This window comes from Colias philodice, chromosome 6 (genome assembly GCF_061535455.1).
Source record: "Colias philodice isolate Cphi_HAF_F1 chromosome 6, ilColPhil1 Martin Lab GWU primary, whole genome shotgun sequence".
Taxonomy (NCBI): Eukaryota; Metazoa; Arthropoda; class Insecta; order Lepidoptera; family Pieridae; genus Colias; species Colias philodice.
In genome coordinates, this window is record NC_143091.1 from 4,599,160 (window position 1) to 4,616,600 (window position 17,441).

At 32.9% G+C, this 17,441-nt stretch overlaps 1 long non-coding RNA gene across 1 annotated transcript in view; it reads left to right on the plus strand.

Annotated features, from left to right (window-relative positions):
* Nucleotides 1-1,875: 1,875 nt before the first annotated feature.
* LOC149487650 (uncharacterized) overlaps nt 1,876-17,441 on the plus strand; it is a 148,559-nt gene continuing 132,993 nt past the window's right edge. Inside the window, exon 1 of the long non-coding RNA XR_016315736.1 lies at nt 1,876-2,265. This is a non-coding gene — a long non-coding RNA (uncharacterized LOC149487650). The remainder of the gene's footprint in view (nt 2,266-17,441) is intronic.

Genomic DNA, 17,441 nt, shown 5'->3' on the forward strand with positions numbered 1-17,441 from the left:
CTTTATTATTTATCTTATACACTGCAGACATTATTAATAATATTCAATTTTGTAAATTTCATTCCTACGCTGATGATATACAATTATATCTCTCTTGCAAGCCCAATGATACACACGACTGCTTAGTTAAACTTAATGGTGATCTAAATCGAATTTCTACCTGGTCTGCTAATAATACCTTAGTGCTCAACGCTGACAAAACAAAATTTATGATTTTAGGTACACCAAAACAAGTAAAAAGTATAGAGCAGCAAAACCCTGTAATAAACATCCAAGGTACTGTCATAGAGCGTGTACGTGAAGCTCGTAATCTAGGAGTCATATTCGACGAACAACTTAGATTCGAAAAATACATTAATTCAATAATAGCAAACTGCTTTTACCGTCTCAAAGTTTTGTACAACATAAGGTCACATTTGAACACAGATCTGCGTATAAAGCTTTGCGAATCACTCATACTAGCAAAATTTAACTATGCCGATGTGATGTATGGCCCTAGATTGTTGGTACGCACAAAAAATTCAATACAGCGAATACAAAATGCCTGCGCTCGTTTTTGTTGGGACATACCAGCTCGGACCCATATAACACCTGTCCTTAAGTCCCACAAAATCTTAAACATGGAGAGTAGGCGGCGACTGCACCTAGCTTCTCTACTTTTTAACGTGATCCTGACTAAAGCTCCCGCCTACCTCTACAACAAACTCAAGTGGATGGATGACGGCAACCGGTTATATGAAACACGGGCGTCTATGTATAAACTCTCAGTTCCCAGAAATTACACAGCGGCCTTCAGGGGAAGCTTCACATACAGCGCTACTAGGTGCTGGAATAATTTGCCTCCACCTACAAGAAATTGCAAAACACTGCACAGTTTTAAATATCAGTATAGAAAAGTTGTACTTGCTGAATTTCTCAACCAGCCCTAATAGCGCTAAATGTATACGCTCATATCATTATGTATATTTATATGTGTAATTGTGTATGTACATTTCATTTTTTATATATGGACATATAATATATTGTTTCGTTTTTCTTTTAATTATAACTATCTTACTTATCTTTTATTCACCTATCTCAAAATTATAATAAACGTTTATGCTATTTATTTTACCACCCAAAAAAAAAAAAAACCGTTCTGGTGCTCCAAGCGTAGCAAGTCGAGGGGACTACTGAAAACCGGCGCCTCTCCACTAATACGGAGAGGCAAATGCTGAGTAGTCCACCTTATCACAAATACTGACCAAATACTAGAATAATATTATATCCGATGTACTTAATATTTATTTTTTATTTTTATTGTTCTTAAAATGTATTAGTTGTAAGATAAAATGTTGTATTTGTGATTAAATGTATTTTCTTTCTTTCTTTCTTTCTTACATTTACATCATAACTCCTAATTATCTGAACAATGGCATAAACAGAAGCCATAGCTCGTATCACGCGAAACAAGTTAACTTTTATGGCTGTTATTATCCTGTAGCTTACAATGAAGTGATTTGCATACATAGAATATAATTGCGCCTTTCACAAAGCTCGAGTAAATATTAAACGATAAATTTTCATGCTTATAAAAACCAGGCGCGCTTCGTGTTTCCACTGTTGCTAAGCTTTTAGGCTTCAATTTAGAATTTATAAAGTTTCAGGCACTTATGTTTAAGCCTTTAAAATGAAGCTTTAAATAATAATCTAAAATATCAGTTCAAAATATAATCATTAATAAGGTCTGAAAATATTTGGCGAATCATTACAAATACTTTGTTATGCAAAACTGATACTAAACAGAAATATTTATTCATTGATATTAATTCAACATAACAGCTGTAACCTATAATATACCAACATAACAGTTTTAACCTATATACAGGGTGTCCCACTGTTGGTATACTAAGCTCAAAGGAGGTTATTGTTTTGCATACGCTGAGTACGTAAAAAATAATTAAAAAATTCCAGATGCATTTTTTTTTCAAATAGATGAATTCTTAAAACTTTATGTGTACACCCATAACAAGCGAGCCGCCCAACTTTGCCACCAGCACGTGAGCTATCGTTTAAGATTATGTTTTCATAGATAAAATGCTCATATTAGAGAAGCGGTATATGCCGGCTGCGCGAAGCTAGAGAAGAAAACGTGGATTTTCAGGAAAAATTTAGCAAAAAATTTTGGACGTAATTTTTTTTTAAATTATTTTTTACGTGATCAGTGTATGCAAAACTACAAGTTCCTTCGCGCTTAGTATACCAATAGTGGGACACCCTGTATAGGTTAAAACAACACAACGAGCTTTTCATTTAATATGACTTTTTTTTTTAATTTAAAATTTCCATTATGCGAAGTATCATTTTTTCCTGGTTAATTGCAGGTAGAAGGTACACAAGTATATTTTTTTCGTTCTTGTGTTATTTTTGGTAGAGAAAATATCTAAAAAATTAATTGTAATTTAGCACAATAATGAATAAACTAATATTCTTCTCAGTACAATATAAATTAGCCGCTTAAAAACACTACTTAGAAACAGTCAAAACCGTTTTGAAATAGTATATTTACTTTTATTATAGACGCAAAGCTCGTCTCGCAATTTAGTTTTATTCATGATACAAGCAAGGGAGAAAATATCTGATCTTTAAGAATCGAAAATACTGCAATGCTGCAATTTTACTTAAAAATAAGACAATACAGAAGTTGAATAAATGCCAACGAAGGAATTGCGTGTCATTTTTATTTCCCCAGCTACAAAATACAATTATGTTTCAATTAGACATGACTAATCTCATGTCTAGTCATTACCGTGCGTTTTTCATTTGTTGATTTAATTACAGAATACATTTGCTTATCTTCGTACCAAAATTGATGGGAAGCACACGCAACCCAATTTTATTAACAACTGTTATTAAAAATGATTGACAGAAAGACACTAATCCTTCACATTAATTAAAAGCAACCCCTATTTTAAAGCTTTCGAAACACGTATATCATTGCCAACTAAAATAAACGAGTGCTTCTTCCTCAACGTCTTTAGTGTATTACATACAAAATGTATCGTGTTCACTTAACCTTTTTAAACTTGGAAATGAAATTCTGTTAGATTCAAAGGCCAGTGAACAATTTGTCAGCACGAACGCTATGAGCCAAGATGTCGCTACAACCAACATGTCGTTTGTTCTCAAACACTGGCTCTTTGCGGAGTATCATCTGCCAGACCCATTTAAATTGCTACTATAAAACTCTAAAACTGTATTACGTTTTATGGACTGCATTCAAGAAGATAAAGATGTGAATAGAATTTCATGAGTGCAGTGTACGTTTGTTTTGGAAGTAACTAATAAACATGTACTAATTGAAAAATGAAAATATGGAACTTATATAAAAATGATCATGGTCATAATATTATGCAATTATAGATTTTAAGTCATTTATATTATGAATTTGTGGATGAAACTACGTATTAAATAAAACGTCAGCGTTCTCAGCTTTTAAATTAGTAGTAAAGTTTTTTTTTTTTTTGTATCTATTCATTAGCTACTTTCAAAAAATGTCATATGTAATATCGTACTATAATTTATTCAAAATGTTGTTTATCCTATACCGATTAAAATTATATATAAGACTGAATAGCATCGTTATATCTAAACGGTAGTGCTGTATCGTGACTGGATGCATGTTCTTTATCTTTTCGCAAACGTGATTAACGGCGCCTTACTTGATAACCACGAACTGAGAAACGCCCATTGGAAGGGTTCAACTTTTCTTATATGTACATTTATTATGACATATGTATTAACTGTTAACTATGACAAAGTGTGGTTTATCGCAAATAGTCTGGATTTTTTTAAAAACAAGCTTGGTCGGAACTGTGCTGGAAGGTGTCTTAAATACTTTTTATGGGTGTTGTTTCAAATGACGATATTAATCGAACTTAATCATACTTTTGGTGGAATTAAGGATCACATTAGAAACATTCTAGACAAACCATTAGATAAAAAAGATACAATATTTAAAATTTGATCGTTAATTAAATACAGGAGTCAGATTACTTAAAATAAGTACACATAAATAAGATCTAAGACAAATAATAAGAGAAGGTAAGGAAAGTTTAAGAGTACCTACGCTATTAGATGTAGATATTATGAAACGAAAAGAGGAGTATTCATAACGTTCATTGAAACGCTATTATGTCTTTTTAAATTTACATTAAGTATCATTTCATATAAAATTTATGAAATAATTAGTTACTTATACCACACCTCTTTGTCTTAAAGTATTATGCAGCGTATTTGTACTTGAAAAAGTAATTAATGGTATCAAAGTTTAGCGTGCACCTGCACGCTAAGTCCTCATTATATTAGGTACCTATATTGGAACGTTAGCGTCATTTTGTTTATAAGTTATTGCAATGCAGTTATAAAATATACATAGCTATATTATATTTCACGCTAATTCAAGAGATATTGCCTACCAGAATGTTCGAATTGACGATATATTTGGGTTAACATGCCAAAAAAACCTTTAGATCACACACTACACAGACAATTATTATTTAAACGGATAAGCTTTTCGATATAGGTAACATAATGTCACGAAATTTACTTGAAATAATAACAAAGAAGATCAATCCAAAAATTCCTACGCAAAATGTCGTACTTAATTTGTCAAGTCGTTGAACCCAAATATATTATCAACAACATATCAGTTACTTTAACAACCTTATTTTTACGTGTTCATAATAAGATGTTACAAAAACATGTTGTTTCCTAAGAGTAATTGAATTAACTTCACTAGATAAATGATAATACCCGATCCCTATTTGGTCAATATGGCACTTGAAATATAAGCACAATAATACCCAAGTATGAATAATACGCACATAAAGAAAGTAATAATCCGCAAACGATACAAGCCTGACTCGGTGATTTTTTGTATTTATGGATACACTTTATGGATTCCGTGACGTGGCATAAACATACAATAGTGGAGGTAGTTTGTACGTAGTTATTTGTCAAATGGTGAATTTGGAATACATTTATTTATTTACGTATATTTTATTTATTCATTGCTCTATAACTTTACTATGAAACTTAATCTAGTTATAATATAAATTAAAAAAAAGACGGGTTGCACTCCGGGAGTGCCGGCAGAAGTGAAAACGCGCGTAGTAGAGAGGGGATAGCTGTCTACTCTCCATCCGTCTTACGCTTTTTGATCAGGTCACGTGTCCTGACGCGAGTTTAAGATTTTATACCCATTACAGAAAAAGTGCTCAACGCCGCTAAAGAAGTTTTCACTTCAACAAATGGCGGTGTTATCGCTAAACAGCTATTTCTTCCAAATAACCAGACGTAGGGAGAGAAATTAGTTAGAAGAGAGGAGTAGAGAAGAGTATAAATATAATACGTACGATTATATAATATATGTATGATATTATGTATGGAAATAATATACACATTTTGTGTAGTTAACTAATTTTAATCTAATGTTATTTGTACAAATTGATTTTAGAATGTTTGTTACCAACTTGCTTTGATACCTGCGAATTAATCAAATCAACATTAATCAAATCATTCACTAATTAATTATAGCAATCATTAACGAAGCAGATCGTATTTCCTAATAAATATAGAATTTGTAAACATTAAATGAAAAAAAATGTGTTTACGGTATATAAAATAATTTATTATAATTATATTTGAATTATATTTTGCTTTTTTACGTATTTATTTGCGTTTAAACCTGAAATTATCAAAATATAAATAAATACAATATTTGATATATTGCTACAAAATGACTGTGCCGTGAAAAACAACGCTACGCGGGCCTACGACGCTACGACGATTGGAGTTACAAACGAATTCTTCTACGTTGTTACTTAATGTAAAGGATTATTGAATAGTATTTAAATTACTAGAATATGAAAGAAACATAATTAAAATTTTAGTGAAACTAGCTGCATCTACTTTTTTTTGTCAAAATAAACTACATCGTCTACAGATAAATAATGCACCTACAATACAATCCATAGAATAATATGCTCCTATTACTAGTTATGCTTATTTAAATAGAATGATCATTGATGAATATGGTACCATCCCTAAAAAATCACTCGTCAGCATAATGATTCTTAGTTTTGTTACCTTCCAATGTCCGCATGATTGTTTTTATTAAGATAAATAAACATTCTAACACATAGTAATTATAATCCTGACAACAAACTTGGGGGAATACAGTAATAGATTGAAATTTGTATTGTGCAAAATACACGCGAATGATTCCTCAACAATCTATTACCATAGCTTATTATAAATAAATTTTATTTTATATATTTAAAAAGTATACTTGTATCGTAATTGCTACTTTATATATTTTTTCCAGTGCTCCTACTAACTTGATTATTATCAGTTCTTGACGTGGGCTAACAACCCTTATTTATCATGCAAATTTCAAGGGCTATGTCACGCTTCATTGTAATAAATTGGTCTTATCTGTATTGACGAGCTCCCTTGCTGAAATCTGCAACAATATCAGGTTTATTATCGCTCTCATTGATATTATGAGAGGTGTCACCCTATAAGTGCCTCATTCTGGTCGGACACTAGTGGGTGAAGTTGTCGCATAAGGAAAAGTAGTATGGTACATTATGAGCCCTACTAATAGTAGACAAGATTAAAGATTATGAGCCCTACTAATAGTAACAAGAACATTCTATTAGCTTTGTTTCTAAAATTAAATTAACTTTAACATGGACCAAAGAAATTTTTATTAATTACCTATCTAATTTTTAAATTCCTTAATTTTACTCCTACCTTTAAAATACAACTACAACCTACATACGCTACGCTATCCATAAGCCCGTTGAATCATCGCGCCAAATTGCTCGAAAAACAAATTTAGTCCGCCCGAGGTGTCACAATAAAAATTCTCTTCGTATTAGCCAAGAAAGGCCAAGTGTCGGCACGCGAACACGGCGGGCAAGCTGAAGTAACAATTATTCAGTCATGCAACAGAACCATCCATCAACTATTTGCCGTGTAGCTCCGAGCACTTGGGTCCTACTCTAAGGCAATTTCCGGGGCCCTTATCTGGCTATACTCGCTTATACTTCGTGGTTTGTTTAACAGAATTAATCCAAGTGACAAGAATCTTTGGCAAGCGGTGTGCCCTTTTCCAAATCCATTAGCCTCTTTTGATTTTCCTTTTTGTATTGTGTTGGACGGATTCATTTTTTTAGTTTTGTAAATAGGGCAATTAAATGTTAAACGATGGACATTTTAGTAATCAGAATCTGTGTAAGTGTAAACGGTTGTCCAAAATTCTAACAAAACATTGAGCGATAATAAGTAGGATAGAGTCGATTATAGTACAGTCGATTCCTTGTTTTAAATTTATGAAAAATTATGAACCACTAAAAACCTATTCTTATTCTCACGATGAATAACAATTCCTGACTATAACATCAGAAATAGATCCATCATCCTCTAATCTCTTCTCAAAGCGTAAACTATAAAACAACTTTATTCAATTACTAATGAATACAGGGAGCATACGGTGGAAGACAAGACCGCATCGATCAAGAAATGCAGATGTCGGTGGGGAGCTCCAGTCATTTGCAATTCGAATCTAGATAATGAAATAAATCCCTTTCTGCTTGTCGGAATAGCCGCAGCGCTATGTTCTTAGCGATTTAGCGGTTCTCTTTTATAGGGAATACTCGATGGAATTGTAAAACATCAACAGTCAATATTGGTTGTACAAACGTATTTACGTACATTGTAATATTTATTAAATTTAGGGTAGAGCAGAGCTTCGATAGTAATTTAATATGCAGGAATTTATTGTAGTTGTTGAAGGAAACGATCCCTATTAAGCAAAGTTTAAAATTAAAAATATTTCAAAAACCAATTGCTTTTGCAACATATAGGTCAGCAACTTTAAAAGAAGAAAGGTATCAAAATAAGTATAACCATAATCTAACCAAGGAACCAAATTACCTTAAACGAGGCTAAATCTGTAAATAATTCTGAAAATAGCGTCACCCGACGACATGTGAATAAAAATCCATTGTTATTAAATTCCTTTCATGAACAGGATCTTAAGCTAGCTAAAGTTCCTCGTAACGTGTGCATAATTCTTTAATAAGCCTTTTGAAATACTACGGCAGGAGCTATAATTTCAGTAAAATTTATAGGAATTGCCGTGCGACCGTCGCTTGGACACTTTAATTATTTTCTCTTGTTTGCTTAAGATTAAGATTATTTGCTTGTTATGTTTAATAAATTGCTAATGGAAAAAAATAAACACAGCCTCGGCGGAATTTATTACGTCGGCAAGTATTTGTTAAATGTCTTTTCGAATACTTCCTACGTTTTTATGCCCACAATATTTGTTTGCTTCAATAAATGCCGCGAACTTATGATATTCGAGTAATCAACTTATCCAGCCGTCGTTAAATATTATTTATTCAACCCAATAACATTATTTACTGCTATAGACCTCGCCTCAGACGGCATGTCGCTCGTGGGCGTAATTTGCTCCGGTACCTAATTGAATTCCTTTGTTCGACGTTTACTAGTTACAATTATATCATAATATTATTCCGCCGCGGCTAAACAGTCGCGGAGCTTGTAGGGACCTAATAAAAGCAGTACTTTACACTAATAGGATACAAAGTTAACTGCTGTGACATTCTCGATAAGCAGTTTCGTGAATCGCCCAGCCATTGAACTTTGGTAATCGAAAACAATAACAAACGAAACGACTTCGAAACATTCATTGAAAAGGAAAGTTTGAGGACGGCGAGGAAGCGGCAGGTGCTTAACGTTACTGAAATAGTTTTCAAAACAGATATCCGAAACGAGCTTTGAATTTACATTAATTTTTATACGCCCTTTGTGTTCCCGAATAATTTTGTATGTTCTAATTTAATTCTAAATGCCTTTTGCTGAATAAATGTTTAGGTTAAAATCGTTCAATTTATATTCAAGGAATTACCTCAATATTCAACATTCATAATTTTATGAAACAACCTATATTATCGGCTATAAGTAATTTGTTTAACCTTTTAAAGTAAATGGAATTCAATCAATTTAATTATAGTAAATTAGTAAGATGAAAATTTGTAAATAATTCTTCACGCAAACATTTTTTTAGATGAACGTAATGTGCTATAATATATGCTTGTATGCACTTACATTACATTGATTCCACAAATTCCCAGTTCTTATGCTGACGACGACAGTAAAACGAAGAAAAATTGGGCAATACAATTATGTAAATGAGAACGCATATTGAGATTTTATCTTCATCCCGTTGGAACTCGATAAGTCAAGTAAAGCTTTTAAAAATATTAGCTTGTACGGTCCTTGCATAAAATAAATGCAGCAAAAGCAATTCATATAGTTACAAAAAAGTACTTTTTTCGCACTTTCCACTAACAGATGAGTCTCGCGTCTTATCGCAAACGGAGAATATTATAAAATGTCGCAATAAAGCAAATAAATAGACAAATGCGCATACAATAGACGCTATTGGTAGAAATATGCATCGTATTATTGAGCATATAAGGTGCAAAGTCGTTAAAATTACGATCATATAGTACTGAAACGACGCTCATCTATACAAATATTATAAAGAGGAAAGGTTTGATTTTTTGTTTGTTTGTTTGTTTGTATGAATTGAATAGGCTCCGAAACTACTTGGCAGATTTGAAAAATTCTTTCACTGTTGGAAAGCTACATCATTTCTGAGTGACATAGGCTAGGTTTTATCCCGGAAATCCCACGGGAACGGGAACTATGCGGGTTTTTTTTTGAAAACGCGGGCGAAGCCGCAGGCGGAAAGCTAGTAAGAAATATTATGAAAACAAATTTGCGTTGAGCACGTTCACTGCTAGTAATAAATAAGCAAAGCAAAATAGGAAGTAAAAGGAAAAGGTTGGCCGCAAAATGGGTCTGTTCGGTATTCTGTGTTATTGGTATATCATTTTATATGTAGCGATAATATGTATTGGAACTGGGTGACGAGTCAGCCAAGTGATATCTTAGTAACAAGCTCCGAATTCATCGCTGCTAAAAGTTCTGTGAAATATTTTTATTTATGATTTTTTATAATTTCTTTTTTTAGTATTTTAAGATTTATACGATGAACATTTTCACGTTCATGCATTAAGTAAATAATCATAATATTATCGTAGTGTATATCCTTAACATATTATCAATATAATAAAACTGTAATAATAAACAAACTTTTATTAATAGCACAAAAGTTACAATTTAAATTCATTCGGTTGAAACACGACATAAAGTATAACTACATACTGAATACTGATCCAATGTTGTTGAAAGAAGCAAGACTGAAGAATTACAAAGAAAAAAAACATCAACATCTGAAACGGAACATCACGTAAGCGCTTAAACTTCCGAGTAACAAGCAAGAATATCTTACAAGGAATAAAATCGAATCGTATCACACACGGTCATTACAATAAACATAATATTATGTAAGTCGTGTTGGAGGAAAACGTAAAACAAGCAATTCGCGCCTTTCTTGAGCACCTGACGATTTGGGGAGCTATTCTTAAATTATGTCTTGTTTTTTTTATAGGACATTTGTATTTGTTTAACTAGGAACGACGACATACAGCTTTTATGTTGTTTTATTTTTAAAACCGAGTTCTACATAGTCAATTCTTACTTCTTACTAAATGGTATATTCAAAATAAAAGAACCCGTGTATTACCTACCCATTTTTTATTCATTTGCTTGTTAACATAAATAATATTATGTATATCAATGATACATATATAAAACAATACAAACATTAAATATCTAACATATCATTAATTTAAATTGTAATGTATACAATAGACACATAATAAATGTTTGTCCTTAATGAACGAAACAATATGTGTTGCATACGTCAATCACTCTCGTGGATATTATTCCCAAATATAAATTACCTAATACTTGCATAACAACAATAAAACTATATAATAAATATTGATAAACATAATATTACTCTTTAACACCTTCAACTGATTGTTTGTATGCAACCACGACGAATGGACGAACGTAATTCAAACTTTGTACACTTATCAATCATATATCATATATTATATCTTATCAGTGATACATTTTATGAAGTAATGCAACAGCAATCATGAATTCATCTTATTATCCTGAATCAACAAAAAACGTATCCGTTCGTTTTTTTAAACTCTACCTACCTAGTTATTTTATTTGTGGTAAATCAGTTCTCAAACAAATCTTGATTTGACTTCTATTCGTATTGAACGATGAAAGTATTTTCGATACTTACATTTTAAGAATAAACACCTAAATATTCATAGCCTACTATTAATAAATCTTCTGTTTTCTCAATTTTCATCGCGTCACCCTCATGATAAGGATCAAAGGTGTGTTTGTGAACGTCTCTACAAATCGAATTAATCATAGGTAGATTATACTTTTGGTAACAGTAACAAAAATAACGGAAATACGCAATCAAAAGATACTTTTTTTTTTTTTCTTTTGGCAAAAAAATTAACCAGATCAATTACATATCAATAAGTTCTTGAAATTGTATGTCAAAATTCTCATTAAATAGATAATAAAATCAAAATAAAATATAACCGTATTTGTCTCTTCACAACAATATGTAGATACATTGCCTGCATAATATAAGCAATAGATGATATTGAGCTCATCAATTTGCTCATAATTAAAACCATCGATTTTACATTTGTTTCTGTTTTCCTTTACAAAAATGTCTATACAAAAGTTAATAACATTACATGACGTGTTACACATTATTCCTGTACGAAATTACAAAGGTTCATTTGTAGGGATGCCAAAAAAACCTCACGTCATTCGCAGCAGGGTAAAGGGCGAACTGACAGCTGTCTTGTCGGATGATGACCAGGGTCTTTTAATTAATAGTTTTCATCCTAATATCCTCTTTTTCCTGCAACACGATGCTGGGTAGCGACAATATTAATCAGCAAAGGCTATTTATATAACGGTCCTTTGTTTCTATTTGAATTTCTATGGACCAATTTTTTACTTAGCTATTTCATCATCATCATCATCATCTTCACCATCTGAGCAAATACGTTCCTACTGTTGGGACACAGGCTTTCTATTCTTCGACATGTCAATTTCATGATGTTTTCTTTCACCGTTCGAGCAGTGGTTATGATAACAATATGCGCAGATAAATTGAAAAATCAATTTATTTCCTGCACGCCCGCCTGGTCGCGAACCTCTGACTTATCGATTTGAAGTCTGAGGACCTCACCAATGATCCACGTAGTGGTACCTATTACTAATATTTTGAATAAAAAATACTTGAATGATAATATATTTTATATTCGATAACGTATTCTGATTATGTTTTTGGCCATTTTGAAAATACTTTTGCTATTTACCAGATTTGTTAATTTACGATAACTTTTACCTCAAATCTCATATGAAAATTTCCTTAGCTGAATATTTTTACATTGAAGCGAGCTTTTACACTTGCCACTAGAGCGATGATTACCCAGGGGCAGCATCCATCACGAGACGACTCTTATTTTTTATTTATCGCTCCACTCGCTTAGAACTCTCGTAATTTGAGTTAAGTAGATACGGTCACTTACCGCTGGAAACTTCATTCTATGGCAAAATTATTTAAAAAGGATGCCGTCTGATATGAAAAAGTTTAACCAAATTCGCAATCCTGGTATCGTGCTTCAAAAATCACCAGTTTTTCATTTATTCTGTCCAGTTTTGTTTCGCAAAATTGATATTATGCTGAATAGCAATATTTATAATTCCTAAAGCGGTCACGTACATAAAGAAGATTTCTACAGACAGTTTACCATACCGAACTTCATGCAGTTAAACAGAAGTTTCAGTAGCTATAGGTACTATCGCTTTTGTAATTGAACAAATGCGGTGCATGAAATATTTTATATAGTGAACAAAACGGTAAGTTAGTTTAACCCCAACCGAACGACATCTGGCGTACAACCCATTTCGAACAAACTGTCTACCTTAATGTGCCATTAGGCAAGGCACTGATGCAGGTGGCGACCCTTATCTCCAACGCACATATTTGTGAACTTTGTTGAAAAACTGGGATGAACTGGGGCCTGAAGGGACCATTTATAACGCTGGGGCGCAAGCCAAGTTTGACGCGGAAATGCAAATGATTATTTGAATTTCCACTTAAAGTACTATGCCTGTTTTAGAATGTAAACATGTTAATTCTATTTAATATTCCCTGGTCTGAATGTACCCGACACTTCGTTACGGAAGTTGTTCTGGATTGGGTCGGGTTATTAGCATTTTATGTGATACTAGATTTCCGCCCGCGGCTTCGCCCGCGTTTTCAAAGGAAAACCCGCATAGTTCCCGTTCCCGTGGGATTTCCGGGATAAAACCTATCCTATGTGTTAATCCAAGTTGCCCTCTATATGTGTGCTAAATTTCATTGTAATCGGTTCAGTAGTTTTTACGTGAAAGAGTAACAAACATCCATACATCCATACATCCATACATCCATACATCCATACATCCTTACAAACTTTCGCCTTTATAATATGTATTAGATTAGATCAAGTGAGAGAACACAAAAGGATCACGTTGTGGTACAATGTTTGTTGTAACAACACACATAAATCAGTCCCTTGCCATTTGTGTAAAGAATTAACATGATTGTTACAGACAATTTTTAAAAATCTGTTCCTATATATCACAGAATATTGTGACAAACATATCCTTGATTAGTAACAAATCTCATCAATTTCTTCGAGTATTGGTTAAGGACACCGATTGATTAAGTGGCAGACATGTTGAACCGAGCGTGTAACATCGTTAGGGAAAGTACCGATGAGAGGGGAGAAATATCCACTGGCATCAATACGGATACCGGACAAGACGAATATCGAAGACCTATGTGCAACGAAACACGATGGCTTGGTTATACTCGCTCACTAAAAACTAGTGCGACATTTGCAGGCGGTCTCAACTCAACCTGAGTTGCGCATTTTAGTCTAAATTAAACGCAAGTTGAATGACTTGTATGTTTTATGTTAATTTACTAATTATTTTAACAAAACAAATCAAGATACCCTTCACTTAAAACACAAAACATTTTAAATCGTCTGTGCTTTAAAACACACAGTTACCTATTAAATATTCATCCGACCTATAACTAAGAAGCTACTATCACACAGTAAGAACTGTAATGCAGGACATATTATGCAACATCATTGCTCATATCAAACGTGCACCCATTTTGGTCGCACGAGCCACACTTTTCAAGCAACTCCTTGAACTTAGTACGTGATATAACGTCCGACATTTAACTGCTAACGGATCGCTGTAGACGAGATCATTCTAAAAGCTACATAGCCACGTATTGGTGCTATTGAAATAGTCCGCCGCTCGTTAATTCTGACGTGGTATGATGGGAATCCAGAGGGTCGTAATACGGACACGATACGAGCAATAAGTGCTGAAAATTGCGGGCATACTTTCAGTTTCAAGTAATCGCATATTATGTCATAATAATGTTTATTACTGCGGCGTTATATTTGAACTGCTGCTGCAAATAGACATTTTTAAATTTAACTATTGTTATTTGTTATTTATCTGGATTAAAGAAACGGACTGCAATTGCTTTCCTATGCATTAGAAGAGAAGAAATAAAATATATAAAAATTAACTAAAATAAAATTAACCAAATAATGAACAGAATGCACCGCAAATAAAAACGATTGCAATACAGTAACATAACAATAATAACCATACCTTTAACACCAACTAAACGAATGTCAATCTGAGATTAACTCAGATTACAAACAAAGCGCGAACAACATTAAAGAACCACTCACGCCAGCATTATAACATATTTTTCAGACGCAAGAAAAAAGGCACAAAGAAAATGTAGTGTAATTGTTTTCTTACTAGATCCATGAGCAGATAATATTGTTTCTATGGGCGTGCGAACATTGCCCGGCGTCTTTGTTAACATTATCTTGCTGTAGCTCCCACGGGACGTCAACAAAGAAAATTGGATGGGCAGTCAGCCAATAGCTTTTAATCCTCCTCTTTTGACCCTTCTTATCTAACTATATGTTATAATCACATTCTTTTAGACTCTGTCAATGAACTGTGTGATTCTTGTGACGGTATTAGACAAAACAAAGCGAATTAAATATAACTGCGGCATGTTCATTATTTGTGTCAGTTTTCGGAAAATGAAGAATGACGAAGAATGTTGGCCTTATTCTAAATGGTGGCGATCTTCCTCTTCAGAAGGGAAGGCTTTCTTTCTTTTAACGTGTTATTTATTATTAAATGGAAAATATTGATATTCAAATATCTTATAAAATGTAAACATGAGTAACTTTTTACTGACTGATAAAAATATGAAATATTAAAAAGTCTTTAAATCATTATTAATTAATGTAGCATGGGTAACAACAATTTATTTACAACATCTACTCCCTTCTCATAAACAATGCTACAAGTATAGAGCCTTCGATAAAGATACAATTAACAAAACAATAATAAATCTATATCTTGTATCATACAATTGTCTACCACCAAATAAAGCCGTACCATAAATACGTCTTTAAAAATTAATTCCAAAATGTAGGTCAGTATTTAGCGTCACCGGACTTCCTCAGCTTTGTTCAGTCACTTTTTTCGTAAAGGATGTTCGGTGAATTGCAAATCTTTTCAATTCAGCTGACTCCAGGAGGCGGAGACTGTGTAAATATTTAATGCATATTTCATGGGAAACCGACATTTGCTAAAAGATCGGATGGAACAACTCTACTACCACAGATATTTTAAATTACTTTCTTGGAATTGATATTTGACTTCAGGAGATTACTGTTTGAGCAGATTTTTATTACAATGTGAGTAGATGCGAGTTCTGACGTCGAATTGCGGTCTGGATATCTGTAAGACTGTAGATTTTACAGTCAGTATATAAACAATATAATAATCTGTAATAACTTCTAGAATTTTCAATCCAATTAACACGTAGGTACCTAAATGCTGGATTTATAAATTCACTAGCTTTCCGCCCGCGGCTTCGCCCGCGTTTTCAAAGAAAAACCCGCATAGTTCCCGTTCCCGTGTGATTTCCGGGATAAAACCTATCCTATGTGTTAATCCAAGTCACCCTCTATATGTGTGCTAAATTTCCTTGTAATCGGTTATTTGCGTGAAAGAAACAAACACACACACATCCTCACAAACTTTCGCGTTTATAATATTAGTACGATAAAACATAATAATTATTCTCCGTCCTGTTTCCTACGAATTATGGTAAAATATGTCCATAGGTTACAGTGTACGCACATATTTCTAATAATTAATTAATGAGCCCAATTACATAAATTCTTTGAATTTTATTAAAAAAAATACATACTCGTAAAAATAGCTATTGTTCTCTATTGTCTCCTCTACTCTATTGTCTTTACTATATTTTAATGTTTTGTTTTACTTTATTAAGTATCTGTTGTCTAATATCTTCTTGCGTACATCTGAAAATTAATATACTCATTCGCATAACTTCACACAATTCAAATAATATTTCTTTCTCGTCGGAAATAATTTCGTCTTTCATATTAATTCCATTCGTATTATTTCCATACTAATTAACCGCGTGTGGCACGAAGGACAATATTGTTTTAATTATCTTATTATTCCCCACAACAATTGGTTGCCGTGAATAAGTGGAACATGTTCCCGTCTTTACCACAATTAAGTGAATTCATATAAATTATTCTTATCTTTTAGCGTAAGAGCTAAAATCACGGTTTTATTAAATAACTAGCTCTCCGCCCGCGGCTTCGCCCGCTTTGTCTAAAACATAATAAATTATATACTAAAACCTTCCCCTTGAATTTAAAGATTTAAGCATACATAGGGACATAGGGTCAGAGAAAGCGACTTTGTTTTATACTATGTAGTGATAAAAACGTGTTAAAAATGAAAGCCATGAAGTTTTAATTCTCAATAGGGAATAATAAACTATGAGCTAAACTAGTATTTTCTGAAATAAGTATTTGAATCTCAATTCCTATTTAAATTGTGTTTAACTTCAACAGACAACAGGAACATCAACAGGATGTAAGAAAAATGAGAAAAAAGCCATTTCCAACTCTCCTTTCCGATATGAAAATTTAAGTTCTGAACGTATACAACGAACACCTTATCAATCTGTTTATACGTTTAAAATCCATATAACTTTTAAACCCTCCGTTAAGTCAAAATTCCGGTTCCTTTTATCTATTACCAGCGCGGCACTAAAACGAATCTCAGCAAGATTTGAGTAAAAGACTTATCGCAAAATCTGCACAAGATTGCTGCAGGAAAGAGAGAGAGTCGAATAGATCTCACATTTCCTAAGTATATAATGTACGAAACTGACCATTTTATTTCACGCC